Source organism: Ictidomys tridecemlineatus, unplaced genomic scaffold, assembly GCF_052094955.1.
Source record: "Ictidomys tridecemlineatus isolate mIctTri1 unplaced genomic scaffold, mIctTri1.hap1 Scaffold_50, whole genome shotgun sequence".
Classification (NCBI taxonomy): domain Eukaryota; kingdom Metazoa; phylum Chordata; class Mammalia; order Rodentia; family Sciuridae; genus Ictidomys; species Ictidomys tridecemlineatus.
The window spans coordinates 1,605,863-1,620,755 of record NW_027523264.1 but is presented as its reverse complement, the minus strand read 5'-3'; the positions used below and the strand labels follow the sequence as shown (position 1 = coordinate 1,620,755).

The following is a 14,893-nucleotide window of genomic DNA, read 5'->3' as shown; positions in this document are numbered from 1 at the left end:
TGACCCTGGCCAGGGCCAGAATGGGCAAATCAAAGAAAACCAGAAAAGGCCATCGTGGCCATGATGGTGACCGTTCCAGGGCTCTTACGGTGGCTGGGGCTGAGCAGCTCTCCCAGAGACCAGGGGACAGCAACCCTCTTCCCGGGCTCGGGGAGGGCAAACATGGTGGGACCCACTGTGAGCCCCGGTGACTGCCCAGCCTCCCCTCTGCCAGGGTGTCCTGGTGCATAGAGGGGCTGGCATCAAGGAGTCCAGGCGTTCACCCAGCAGAGTGCCGGGAGCCGGCCCCGAACTCACGCCTCGCTTCCACATCGAGACAGGCCCTGTGCCTGGGCAGCACCAGCCCTCAGGGCAGCCATGACCCCAACCTGGCAGTTTACCCTCAGTGTCTGTCACTGTGACCAAAATACCTGACAAGGGCACTTAGAGGAGGAAAGATCTCTTCTGGCTCAGCGTGTCAGAGGATGTAGCCACAGGCAGCTGGCCTGAAGGCAGAAATGTCATGGGGGAAAGGCGTGGCCGAGGAAAGCCCTCCCCTCATGGGAGCTAGGAAGCTGCAGAGGAAGAAAGAGAGGAAGGGCCGGGGACAGGCAAACCCCTGCCCAGTGAGCGCCTCTTCCAATGGCTCCATTCACCCATCAATGGACTGGTCCCTGGGCTGATCCACTGATGAGGTCAGGGTCCCCGGGATCCACTCACTGCCTAAAGCCCCGCCTCTGAACCTTGCTGTGGTTGGAACCAGGCTTTCACCAAGAGACTTTGGGGGTCATTCCAGATCCAAGCCCTAACCCCCTCCTCTCCCAGGCCAGACTCATCAGATAAAATAAGGACACATGGCCAGCAGCCAGGGTGGTGGGGTTGGGACTTCATGATGTGACACTTTGACAACTTCAAAACCTCCTCAGTGTGTGGTCCCAGAGGCTCCCCTTTTTTCCCCAGGCCCAGAACTGGGGCAGAAAGGCCAGCGCCAGGCCTCCTGGTCCCAGCTCTCCATCCCTGGGTCCAGATGCACCTGTTATATTTCCTTAAACTCCAGTTACAGACAGTGAGCTTGGAGTACAGGAGCAGTTGTTTAGTTGAACTGAAATATGGGTGGGGAGAGGGAAATGAGCAGGGAGGAAGAGTCTGCCTCTATGGGCTACTGCATGGGCGGCTCATGCTCAGTCCCCGGGACTCTGGAGCCTGTATGGCCCCTGCCCCAGAATTATGGAGCCCACAGGGAGAGGGAGCCCAGGTAGTTAGATTCCAGCCCCTGACAGTCACTGCCTGAGGACTGATCTCAGGGCAGGGCCTGAGGAGGGAGAGAAGGCAGGCAGCGGGAGTGGCCACCATCTGTTGCCTAGGTCAGCCTCCCCCAGTCCCTCCTTAGCTCCCACGTCCCCTGGCCACCATCTGGGGCTGTGTGATGCAGTCCAGGCACTGGCCCTGCACCAGTTCCCCTCTCCTGCCAGCCCTGGCTCTCGACTTCCCTCTGTTTGGTGGGGCCACACCTCTCTCAGGGGCACCGTCACCTCTCTGCCTTCCTTGCCTGGGACCCTGTTGGCCAGCTGCAACGTCCTCCAGTCCAGCTCCTGCTTGAGGGCTGAGGGAGCCCCCACACAGGCCAGTTCTCTGCACTCCAGCTAGATGCCAGAGGCTGCCACCTTTCCTCCTGGGGCCATGTGTCCAGCTGCTGGCCCCATAGAGCCCACCCAGGGACCCAGGTCCTTTCTTCCCTTCACCTCATGGGGACTGGGCGAGATTGCGAGGGTGGCCATGACAAAACTTGCTGATGAGGTGGCCTAAGTGACAGACACTTATTTTTCCACAATTCTTCGTTGGGAAGTCCAGGATCAGGGTATCGGCAGGGCTGGTTCCTTCTGGGCCCCTCTCCTTGGCTTGTAAGTAGCGTCTTGCCCTGTGCCCTCACATGGACATCCCCGTGTGCGTCTGTGGACCCCATCTCCTCTTCTTGCAAAGACGCCAGTCACATGAATGATGTGACCCCAGGCCTCTGTAATCACCTCTTTGAGGGCCTGTCCCCCAGCACAGTCACATGCTCTGAGGTAGTAGGGTGAGGCCTTCCACAGGGAACCTCATGGCAGGGGACCTGATCCCTCCTGCTTCTCACCCATGTCGTGGGCTGGGCTGCCTCAGTCCAGCTGGCTGGGCGGCTTGGGGAGCATGAGAGAAGCCTGAGAAGGCTGAAGGCGTAACTGTGCAATGTGATTTTTCATTCTTGTCACACGGTGCTAGGGCTCAGGGGCCTGGCCCGAAAGGAGACCCCAGGCTGGCCTGCTATTCTAGCCTCCTGCCCTCCCATGCTCCACCCAGAGCTGCATCACGGCTGCTGCCGACCCGGCACTTGAGTCCTTTGCTCTGATCAGCTAGAGCTGGCCTGCTGGCTCTCTTAGGAACACAGGGACATTGGCAGCCTCTTCTGCTCCCGCTCCATCCTCCACAGATGGCTGCAGATACCGTAGGCCACGGTCCCACCCACCTGGGCTCCTTAGGACTTCACAGTGAGAGGCACAGAGGCTCCTTCCGGCCAGTTGGTGAGGTCGCTGAGCACAGGAACGGAGCAAGCAGCAGCCACCCTGCGGGACCAGAGTGGGTCGCTGTGAGGTTTCCAAGACTACACTCCACACAAGCCAGGCTCTCTGGAGACAGGGCCAAGGCCCTGCGGAGGCCTGACTGGACACGAGGGCCATCGTCAGCTGGTTTTCACACATTTTTAAAGATGATCTTTATTGGGAGTCCATGGGGTCTGCAGAATCATGGTCCCCAAGAAAAATAACTCACAGCCTTCCAGAAAGGCAAGTGTGAGCAAAAGCAGAGCCTGGCACTGCTGTCGGGAGGCCTCTGGGGTCAGTGTGAGTGGCACTGCAGCCCAGGGGGGCTTCTGTGGGCCACAGTGGCAAGTGGGCCTGGTGTCCCAGGGAAGGTCTCCAAGTGAGGCTGTGCCAGGTCTACCTCAGAACCTTCCATGACCACAAGTGAAGACCTCACAGGAGAGACTGTGGCCTTCCCACCCCCCCCACCTCACTCCTGTGGGGCTGTGGAGGTGCCTGGGGACCCCAGGCATGATGCAGTCATCTGGCTTCAGACCAGAGAGGCCCCGCTCCCCCAGACACCCTGACAGGCTGGTGGGGAGGGCTCCGTGTCTGCGCACCTGATGATAGGTGTTGAGGGACACCTGGTGGGCTTCTGTGTCCATGGTTCAGAAGAATCATGACCTTCCACAGGACTGAGAATTTCACCTCTTTGGGTAGGCCCCCAAGCCAAAATGACAGAAGAGAATGCAGGCCATGTCCCAGAAAGGCTTTGGGGCCTGAATGTGTAGTTTACAAAATTTTAAGCAGAACTGTTATGACAAAATTATAGGACATTAGAGTAACTTGTATAGAGCCGAGAAGAACACTCTCTGAAGGACACATGGTAGTCATAAACTCAGATGCTTAGGGGGCCAGGCACGTAGCAGGAGTGGGCAAGTTAGTATAAGGCAATAGAAAGTGGCAGAGTCTGGGCTGGGGATGTGGCTCAAGCAGCAGCGCGCTTGCGGGTTCCATCCTCAGCACCACATACAAAAAAAGATGTTGTGTCCTCCGAAAACTAAAAAAATAAAAAATAAAAAAACTCTCTCTCTTTAAAAAAACAGCAACCAAATACCACAGGTGGGGTGATTTATAAATAACACAGGTTTATGAAACCCATGGTTCTGAAAACGGAGAAGGGCAAGATCAAGAGGCTGCTAGTGGCAAGGGCCTTCTTGCTCTTCCCTAGGAGACTCCTCTCTCCCCTGGGTTGGCATGTCTTCTTCCTGGTCCATCTACCCCCCAACTAGCAGGTGTAGTGTTGGTGGTGGGGGAGATTGTACTGGGAAATGGAGACCCAGTCCCAAAAGATGGGTTCCATCACCAGCTACATAATCTCTGGAGTCCCATCTGGTAGAGGAGTCGAGTCCCATGGAGGGCACAGGGACTGCTTGTACCATTTTTTCCCAGCAGGGAAAGGGATTCGTTTCCTGCAGCTGCTGTAACAAATTACCACAAACTGGGTAGCCTGAAACAACAGGAAGGTATTGTCTCTCCGCTCTGGAGGCTAGAAGTCTGAAGTCAAAGAACCGCAGAGCCAAGCTCCCTCCAGAGGCTCCAGGGGAGGGCCTTCCGTCTTCCTCAGTTTTGGGTGGCCTCACGTGTCCCTTGGTTGGGGCCACATCACTCCAGTTGGCCTCATCTTCACATGGTGTCTCCTCTGCGTGTCTTATAGGGACACCTGCTGTTGGAAGTGGGGCCCACGGACCTTGTCTTGAGATCTGTCACTTGCTCACATCTGCAAAGACTCTTTCACACATCCCTGGTTGTAAGGATTAGGATCCAATATCTATCTCTTTTGGGGGAGACACTGTCCATGCAATCCAGGACAGGCATTGCAGCATCCTTTTCTACCCTTAAAATGTAAAACAGAGATGACGGGCTGAGGTGGTGGCTCAGTGGCAGAGCACTTGCCTAGCACATGTGCGAGGCAGTGGGTTCGATCCTCAGCACCACATAAAAATAAATAAATAAGTAAAAGTCATCATGTCCCTCTACAACACACACACACACACATACACACACACACATGCACACACACACACACACACACACACACACACATATATATATATATATATAAAAGTTGGTGAGGTGGTGCAGCCTGCAATCCCAGCTCCTTGGGAGACTAAGGCAGGAGGATCGTAAATTCATGGGCAACTTATCAATTCCTTGTCTCAAATTAAAAATATAGAAAGGGCTAAGCATATAGCTCAGTTATAGAACACGCCTGGGTCCAATCCCTGATACTGGGAGGTAAAGAGGAGTAAAAGAAAAAAAAATCTAAAACAGAATAGAAGTATTCCCAGAGCTGCAGGAGGAATTCTAGAAGGACCAGGAAGGCTGCCTGTTCCTCTGGACAGTATATTTATGGAACTAGAATTTCTATCCCAGCATGGGTGGGGAAAAGAAACAGAACTAGGGGCTTTCATCTAAGCGTGGATCACGCAGAATCCAGGACGTTGCCGATGGTGGTGTTGGAGATGCCACACACCGAGGGGTGCAGCGAGGGCTTCTGCCCTCGGGACTCATGGTTGAGGGAACAACTCGTCCACCACCACCACAAGAAGGGATTTACTTTATAGTTCTGCAGCCTGGGATCATTTCAGGCAGCTAATCAAGGATGACAGACTGGAGGGAGAATTGATGCAGACCAAGGAATGTTGTGACTAAGTGTCTAGGATTTCGATTTGGATTGATGTGTTGACTATTGCCATGGGTCATAGGGAAGCAAAAAAAAAAATCAAAAAAAGCAAGTATCTGGTTGTTTTATCTCTGTATCTAGCCTGATCATAGCAGAGTTAGGAATTAGACAAAAATGATAGTCGGGGAAGGTCCGAGATAATCAGGTCTCTCCCATGGTGCTTTACAGGCACTGCTACTTGTGGATTTTTTTTTTTTTGTACTGAAGATTGAACCCAGGGGCACTTACTCACTGAGCCACATCCCCAGCCCTTTTTTGTATTTTATTTAGAGACAGGATCTCGCTAAGTTGTTTCGGGCCTCACTAAGTTACTGAGGCTGGCTTTGAACTCGCAATCTCCTGCTTCAGCCTCCTGAGCCACAGGGGTTACAGGTGTGCACCACTTCGACCGGTTTAGGCATAGATTTTAAATTCCGGGAGACCAGCAAGCATTTCTGTTAAAGAAAGAAGAGTCTGGGACTCCAGTTTGTTTAGATGGCATCTCTTGGTTATATGGGAGCCATCAACAAGTTGGCTCACCCCAGAGATGGCTAAGAGAACCTTCTGGAGGCCACTGATTCTTCCTCCCACAGTTCCATGTGTCCTCAGCTACAGTTTGTAGTAATGGAGTAAACAAGGCAAGGCATTTGGAAAGAGCTGGACGTAGAAACCTTGGGGATTTTTGTTAGTTCATTTGGGGTTATTATTGCTTAAAAAGCAAGCCCCCAGAGGAGAAGTGCTACAAAGCTTCTCTCAATACTGCCTCTGTCTACACTCATCAGCACTGATTTTGCCCCTGCCATGTTGATTCTGGACAGAAAGAGTAGGTCTCTACACCATCCCAGAGGGAGCTGCCTCTCCAAGGGGATGGGATGGCTGTTACACAGCAGGACTGTCCTTAGGATGTGGCCCTGACGGATGTGGCCCTGTATTTCTAAAACTCACACCTCCTTCTTGTTGAAAATCTAGCAAATGAAGAAAAGCTGAAATGAGGAAAATGCAAATTACCTGTGGTTTTACCAGTCAGAGACAAGTGAGCAGGTACTGATCCTGTCATCCGTGTCCACCACGGCAGAAATCTTCACACGGAGGGCCTCATCCTCCCAACAACCATATAACATAGGGTTAGGGTTATCCTTCTTTTATAAACGAGGAAACTGAGTCACAAGAGGGTCAGTAGCTGGTCCAAGAACACCGTTGGTGCATGTGCAAACGCATGTGAGCTCATTCTTTCATGATCAGGGTTCTGCTCTGTGCACTCCTGAATCTCGTCTTAACACTATGTCATCTGCATTTCCCACTGTACCACAAATTTTTATGAATCACTGTTTCAGTGACTGCATAGTACTCCATAACTTATTTACCCTTTCCCTCATTGTTGGGCAGGTAAATCTCCCCAAAACTTTCTTCTTCCATTTTAAGCAAATCGAATCTCTTAGTACATTAGTCTGTGTTTACATTGCTCATAATTTATTTCCATTGGATCAATTCTTGGAAGTAGAAACCTGGAAGGGGATGAGCCACCACATTGCTTTCCCAAAGGATCAGGCCGACTCCCTTCCATCAGCACACAGAACACCTTCTCCAGAGATTAGCCAGATTGCCTGTTGCTATTTCTTTTTTTTTTTTTCTCCTTTAGATAAACTCACCTTCTTAACCGTTTCCGTGGTTTTTGGTGAGTGCTGTGCTGCCATAACTTTTTTCTAATTCTGGAATATTTTCAAGGTCTCCAGAAGCATCCCAGTCCTGTTACATTCTTTCCCAATCCCCCTCCCACTTCAGCCCCTGGCATCTGCAAATCTGCTCTGTCTCTGTGGACTTGCCTCTTCTGGACACTTGGGATAGAGGGAGTCCTACACTGTGCTGATTTGATGGATGGGCTCTCTATGAGTCAGTTCAGTGAGTTGAACACATGTTCATTACTTTGCCCATTTGTGTTTCTTCTTTGGTGTATTGTTTGTTAATGTCTTTCCCTTGTATTGCTTTCAGGGTCTGAGTGTTATAAATTGGTAGTAACTCTTTATATATTAAGGTTAATAATTCCTTGCCTATCATATTTGTAGCATTTTTTTCCTTCTGCACCAAAATATTTTGATGTGGGTGTTAAAGTGGAAAGAGAGCACAAATGGCAGGGAGAGCCCGGGGAATGTTTGGGTGGGGATGAAAGGGGGGCTTTGTCTTGTTGGTATAATACCACAGCCGAATGAGGTGGTGCTGATAGCCAGTACAGTCACAGACTTAGCCCCTTTGGTCTCTTCCCCAGATCTCTGCTCAGGCGGCTGCTAGTTGGGGGCCTGGTGCTAGGCGTACCTTGAGAAACAAGAATGTTCTGGAGCTGGGGGTGGACAGATGGGGCGGAGCTTTATTCTTTCCATTCCCCACACACAGCTTCTGGCGCTTGCCTCCCCCTCCAGGCCGCCTCCATGGGCCTCCTTGAGAGCTGTAAGGGAGAGTCAGTTTGTGGGTCCACTGAGGCTTTGGGTAAGCTGCTCAGCACTGAGGTTTGCACCCATGCATAGAAGATGGGCCCACAGGCCCAATTTTCAGGAACTATGTCACCAAGCAGAGGACTTTGCTACCCGAGCAACACAGGAAATAAATTGGCCCCAAGAAAGTGGGTAATTGGGAAGAAAATTTTAATGGCAACAGAGTAGCAAGCGATTTCACTGTGAATACACAGTGTCTGGGTATCAGCAACATTTGACTCCTAGCCCAGTGCCCTGCAGTTACTTTATTTTGTTTAGATCACTACATCACTCACCCCCTCTGCCATTAAAGATTGGGGGGATTAAGACATAACTGTGACATGTTGGATTCTAAAAAAGCAGATGGACGTTTCTGCCCTGCCAGGTACTGAGTTGTTCAGAGGCTTTTCCCTGCAGTGGAGCAGTGCTGTTCACTTGGGGGTCTTAGTGGACTCCTTGAGGTTGCAGGCAGCATCTGGGTGTGAGTGCGTGTGTAAGCGTGCCTGACTCTTCCATCAAGTTCAGAGGGGTCCTTGGCCCCAAGGCCCAGGATGCAGGTCCTTGGTGGGGTGGCATCCCAGAGCAGAACCCGTGGACTCATGTCACCCTGTGCTTGCAGTGTTGGTGAAGGGCCAGGTCACCACCAAGTACTACCGGCTGCTGTCCAAGCTGGGCGGCTGGGTGTGGGTGCAGAGCTACGCCACCGTCGTGCACAACAGCTGGCCCCACTGCATCGTGAGTGTCAATTATGTCCTCATGTAAGTCAGCCCTATTGTTCCTCCCCTTGCTCCTCCTCCTGTCACTCATTGCATCGCTCCAAAAGTGTCACCTAACGCTCTGTCTCTTTCGAAAACTCTTCATTTGTCTCCTGTTTTGTTTTTATTTGAACAAAATAAGAGTCCAGTTTGGGGGGAGGGTCCAGATTTTCCCATGCTCAGCAGAGATGAGTGAGTGCTGGGGGGGGGGCTCAGATCCCAGCACAGAGCCCAGGTGGGGGGTTGGGGGAAGGCCCCACCTTGAACAGGGTACAAAGAAGTGCACATCTGGATCAGGAATACAAGCTCACATAATCCATGTCCACAAACCTGGATCATCTTGAATGCTTCTACAATGTGGGACAGAGGAAAACTCTCATTTCCCGTCATCTATCCATATAGCCTGTTGCAAATGACAGAGAATACTGAAAACTCCCGAAAGTCAAATTCAGTTGCAAATACATTTAAGGCCATTGGAAGCAACTGAACATGAGTCACTCTGCCCACCAAAGCTATTGTGTATTAAACCACCTTGACCCCAGGCTTAGTCCTGTACTCGATGCCCTCATGGTCCCCCAGCACCCTGGAAAAGAGTCCTCATTAGTGTTCTAAATGCAGTGGTGGGGCCGGGGGTGCAGAGCACTTGCCTAGCCTGCAAAAAGCCCTGGGTTTGATCCCAAAAATGGAAGGGGGAAAAAAAAAGCAATGAGAAGTTAGGTTCCAGGTTTTGCGCAGAGTGACCGCTGGGTCTCTGTGTGTTAGCTGCACAGTGGTCCCAGCAAAACTGTAAGGGAGAAATGATTTGGCTTAGTTATTATTCTTGAGCACCAAGGTGTTGGCTGGACATGGGGGGCCGCCTCTCCTTCCAGGAACAGGATGCTGAGCTGGCTTCCAGGATGCTGATGCTGTCAGGAGCCCCTGGTGTGAAAGCCGACAAGGCCAACTCCAGGCTTCCAGCCCTTACAGGGCCCCTCACTCCCGCTTCCCTGGTGCTCAACGAGAATCAGTTGGGTCACAGATGTGCACCAGGGATGAGATGATGTGATTAGTGGCACTTTGGCCCTCCCTTTTGCCTTGACAGCCTTAGTGGCCCAGGATGTCCCCAGGAATCATGTTTGGGCTGTGTGGGATTGGAGAGGGCTGTTCTGACCTCCCTCGATTCCTGCCAAATAGCACTAATCTTGCCAGCATTTCTGGGTCACCCTCTTGGGGCTTCAGGCAGCTTTTATCAGAAGATTGAGCTGTCCTGTCCTCAAATGCCACCCAAACCCAAGCTCAGTGAGAGGATGCGAGGAATTTGGAGAAGGAACTCGCTCAGGGGACAGAGCCAGGGAACCCACTCTTCCTCCACCACTCCTCCTCATGACAGGCCGCTCTCGCTTTCCAGGGACATTGAATACAAGGAACTTCAGCTGTCACTGGACCAGGTCTCCACTTCTAAGTCCCAGAACTCCTGGAGGACCACCTTGTCTACCTCACAAGAAACTAGGAAATTAGCTAAACCCAAAAGCACAAAGATGAAGACAAAGCTGAGGACATACCCTTACCCCCCACAGGTAACCCACCGTGGTACGGGATGCAGCTGATGTCTGTTCCAGGGGCTTGGGACACCCTGGGTATGCTAAGGAGTGATGGCCCTCTGAACATGTAGCTGGATATCTCTACAGAATGGAGCGGGTCCCCAAGGATGTCCTGCCCACAGGGTGGTGACATAACCTGGGGACAGCTGACATCCAGGTGGACTTGTCAAGAATAGGAACTAGAAGACCATTGGGAGGGCACATGAGCCTGTGAGACTCCATGTAAATAGGGGTTAGAAGCACATCACATGTGTCATGTTTTCATAATATTTTTAAAAAATGAAACCCCTTATTTATTTTTTTAGTTTTAGGATGGAACTCAGGGGCACTATACCCCTGAGCTGCATCTCCGGCCCTTTTTACATTGAGACAGGGTCTCACTAAGTCTCTGAGGCTGGCCTCAAACTTGTGATCCTCCTGCTTTAGCCTCCCAAGCAGCTGGGTTACAAGTGTGCTCCCTCTCCTCCCCCTTTGAAAGCACTTGGTGTTCTGTCAGATATAACAAGCATCCATGTGCATTTGGGGTGGGGGTCTCTTTCCATCCAGGGGGTGGGTCACTGGGGAAGGCCCACCTTGGCATGGGGCAGGGATATGGCTTACCCACAGCCCCTCGGCTCCATCCATCTTCTTTCCATGCAGCAATACAACTTCTTCCAAATGGACAAACTGGAATGTGGCCAGCTGGAAAGCTGGAGAGCCAGTCCCCCCGTCAATGCCTCAGCTCCCCCAGAACAGCAGCTCCATTCAGAAGGCAGTGACCTTCTGTACCCGCCATCCTACAGCCTGCCCTTCTCCTACCATTACGGACACTTCCCTCTGGACTCGCATGTCTTCAGCGGTAAAAAGCCAATGTTGCCAGCCAAGTTCGGGCAGCCCCAGGGATCCCCGTGTGAGGTGGCATGCTTTCTCCTGAGCACACTGCCAGCCAGCGGCAAATGCCAGTGGCATTATGCCAACCCCCTAGTGCCTAGCAACCTGTTTCCAGCTAAGAACCTTTCCGAACCGCCCATGAAAGCTGCCCGGCACAGCCTCGTGCCATACTATGAAGGTGGGTCCTGTTGGCAGGCGGGGACACCGAGGGGAGGACTGGGAACGGCTGGGGGATGTGGCGGTAGGTGGTGGTGGGGGCAGATAGAAATGGAGTCCTCGGGATTTGGGTAAACCTTGCCCTTCTCTGCTCCTAAGTACAGCTTCCCTGCTCTCCTGTGCTTCACAAGAGAGAAAGTCACCTGTGCCTCGTGCACACCAGTGGCACTTTAAAGGGGACAGGGATCTGAACATTCAGACTCCATATAAATTCGGCATCCTCCACTCCACAGGGAGGCCTGTGATTTCCAAACCCCCTCCCAGGTTTTGAGAACCCCCAGGTCCAGTTATTTATTTATTACTTATTCTTGTTTTGCTGGGCTGGGGATCAATAGGTCTGTTGTTTTACATGATTACTTTTCACTTTACCCCAAAATGATCTTGAGAGACAAAGAGGCTTCCAATTTCCTTCTCATGCTGCTTTCAAAGTGCAGAAAAGGAGTAGTGATAACCCATGGGCTCAGGGACAAAAGTGCCACTCACCAGATCTAGAACAAATAACGAACTCTCCAGGCCTCAGTCTCTTCATCAGTCAGATGGGATCATAAGCCATGTGATGTGTCTGCCTTGACTTGCCAGTTCAAACCACAACAAAGATCAGAGTGGCTTTCTTAGCCTTCTCCCCCTGGTAGCAGGTAAGCAATCCTTAGTGGAGTGCCACCAGTTGCTCAGGACACCGGCCAACTCCTTTGACTTACTGAACCAACCCCAAAAAGAGGGTGGAAGGTGGGGACTGAGGGTTAGCTGCAGGAGATATATACCTGATCCACCCAGACCTGACTGAGGCTCAGACTATAGACCAAGATGGTGTGAATGTCCTGTGGCTGTTACTAGGATAGCAGTAAATGTAGATGATGTGCCCAGGAGGGTGATAGATTTCATACCAACCTGAGATTTCATGGGAGAAATCTAACCTTCTTGATGATCATGAGGAAATGTTTTTCAAAAGTAGACAATTTAAAAAGGACCACATCGGCCATCAGGGCCTGCCACCCTGTCTTGGGCCTGGGCCTGTCCTAAGAACCAGATATTCCTCAGATTTGTATTCCCAGTACCCCCCTGGTCACCGGGTCCTTCACAAAGCCAAGAAAAACAAAGTGAAGTGTTTTGACAATAGTTGACAATATTACTCACTTGAGATGGACTTAAAAATAATTGTTTTTTTGGGGGGGTTCAGTATTGATATGATACACAGAATTTGATTTTTATTGATATTTTATTGATATCATATTTTATTGATATGATACACAGAATTTGATTTTTATTGATATTTTAAAAGTGAAGGAGGTTAATAACTACCTACATATCATAAGCTTGGTGGGAGGGGGGACACCAAAGATGTTAATTTGAGGCAATTTGTGATCAACTTCCTAATCATTTGGGTATTAAAGGAAGACAAAGGTCCTCATAAAGTAAAAAGCTCAGATTGCTAATTGATGTCAGGCATGTAATTGAGAAGGCTGGTTTAATTATGATCCTCTCAGCAGGATCATAATAGCGCCTCTCCAGGGATAAGCAAAAACAAGGGTAGACTGGAGGGCCCTTGGTAGCCTCTAGACCCCTGTTGTTCAATAAGGTGGCATTAGCCGGCAAGGCCATCTATGGACATGGAAAAGCGGCCAGTGCTGTTCAAGAAAGAACCCTCTTCCCCACCAAAGAATAAACAGTTTTTAATTTTGGTCACCATCGACGTTCCCTGGTATGTTGCATTAGGTACATTAGTCCACACGAATCCCACCTGTTTTTTAACACAGCTCGCAGGACATTTGCAATTGTCCCTTGTGGTTGCACAATGCGCGCCTGGAATGCACGCAACAAGGACGGTGGCAGCCCGAGGGTTGGGCGCGGGTGGCCGAGGGGTGGCGTTGCTTGGGGCAGGCCCTTCCCTCCCTGGATGCCAGCATCTAACATATCGCCTGTCCCCACAGCGCCCGCCGCCGCGCGCACGTTTGGCAAGGACACCACCGCCGAGCTTCCAGAGCTGCGGCCACTACCGGGAGGAGCCCGCGCTGGGCCAGGCCAAGGCCGCCCGCCAGGCCGCCCGCGATGGGACGCGGCTGGCGCTGGCCCGCTCGGCGCCCGAGTGCTGCGCGCCGCTGTCCCCGAGCCCCGGGGCGCGCCCGCGCAGCTGCCCTTCGTGCTGCTCAACTGCCACCACGTGCTGGCCCGGCGCGGGCCGCTGGGGGGCGCCGCGCCCGCCGCGCCCGGCCTCGTCTGCGGCCCCGGAGCCCCCGAGGCGGCGGCCGGAGTGCTGCAGCGCTGGCAAGCAGGCCCCAGCGCTGCCTCGCCGCCCGGCGCGCCCCGGCCGCACCACCTGGGAGCCTTGGTCATTATCACCAACGGTCAGTGACCCGCCGGGCTGGCTCTGCCCAGGCAGGGCGGCCGCAGGGAGAAGCCATAGGCCAGGCCTTCTCTGGTTCCTAGTTCACAAAGTCCAGCGGAGGAGAGGGGCGAGCTGTGTAGGCACCAATAAATTAATTTATACAGAGACAACTATTTTAATAGAACGCAGCTGACCTTGAGGCGTGACCATAGCTGCCCTGTACCCCCGTGGAGAGAACCCGGCGCAGCCTGAGGTCGGGACACAGCCGCCCATCCTTCTTCTCCAGGGGCCCATCTTCAGACAGAGCCCAAGGTCGCGGCATTTGACCTGTGACCTCGGCGCCGGGGTCTCGGGTTTGCTCACTTTGAAATCCAGCTGAAGGCATGGAGCCCGGTCTCTGATGCTCAAAAACTGGGGCTTTAAGGCATGGCAGCTCCATAAATACACTTTAAGGAGGGCGACCTCGTCCTGGCAGCTAGCATGCAGGAAGAGGAAGCCTACCGATTTCTGAGCCCTTTTTGATTCTTAGGTACAGGAAGAATGTGATCATTGTAAGTCCCATGAATAGACAACAACTCCACTGTCTTTAAAATCATTCATGATTTAAAAAAAATTTTTTTAGTCCTTTCTTCAATACAAAACAAGCCAAGACCTAGGGGGTGTGTAGCCATGGGTGTGCTTCCCAAGTACACGGTCAAGCTCTTACTCCCCCTTCCCTTTCCTTATGGACTCTTGGTAACACCAGGAATAGCACCTTCAGAATATATTGAATAGGCATTAAATGCAAAAAAGAATATATAGCCAGATATTTTATGAGAATGACCTTGTCAAACTTAATTCCACAGCAAAGTCCCTCTGTCCCACACAGATCTATAATTCACTAGGCTCGTGTTTGCTACAAGTAGTGCTAATGAAGTTAGTTAAATTGCATGTGCAATATGGAAAACTGTCATGGACTGCACCTTGTAGAAGACAAACTTGCTTCAAGGGTGTAATGAAAATGATGGACACATTTTAAGCATTTTCTGCATTTTATACATAGCAAGAGCGCTTCATATGAATGTGTCATGTGCGTAACAGGTGAACAGAGACCCTTTTATAATGCACCAGCAGTGTTTTCAAAATAAACTTCCAATACTTTTGGTTTCACTCTTATGAATTTTTTTTTCCTTAAAGATATCAACATTGGATCTGAGGGAATAGATGCATTGAGCTACCACCTTTCAATTTGCTCTGCACTAGAAACAACTGTATCCCTTTGCTGCTTTTTCAAAGCTTATTTAGGAAATTCTTCCACATTTCTGAATAGGAAAAGGTTTCACATACTTTTAACTCATCCTTCTAGAATCAAAGTGAGAATGCATAAAGTGTTCTCACAACATGAACTGATCTTTTGCCAACCCTGAGTCAGCAAGGACCCTATATAAT

General features: G+C 51.2%; 1 pseudogene; it reads left to right on the top strand.

Moving 5' to 3' along the window:
• LOC144373804 (single-minded homolog 2-like) overlaps positions 1-14,614 on the top strand; it is a 34,158-nt pseudogene extending 19,544 nt beyond the window's left edge.
• Positions 14,615-14,893: the final 279 nt, after the last annotated feature.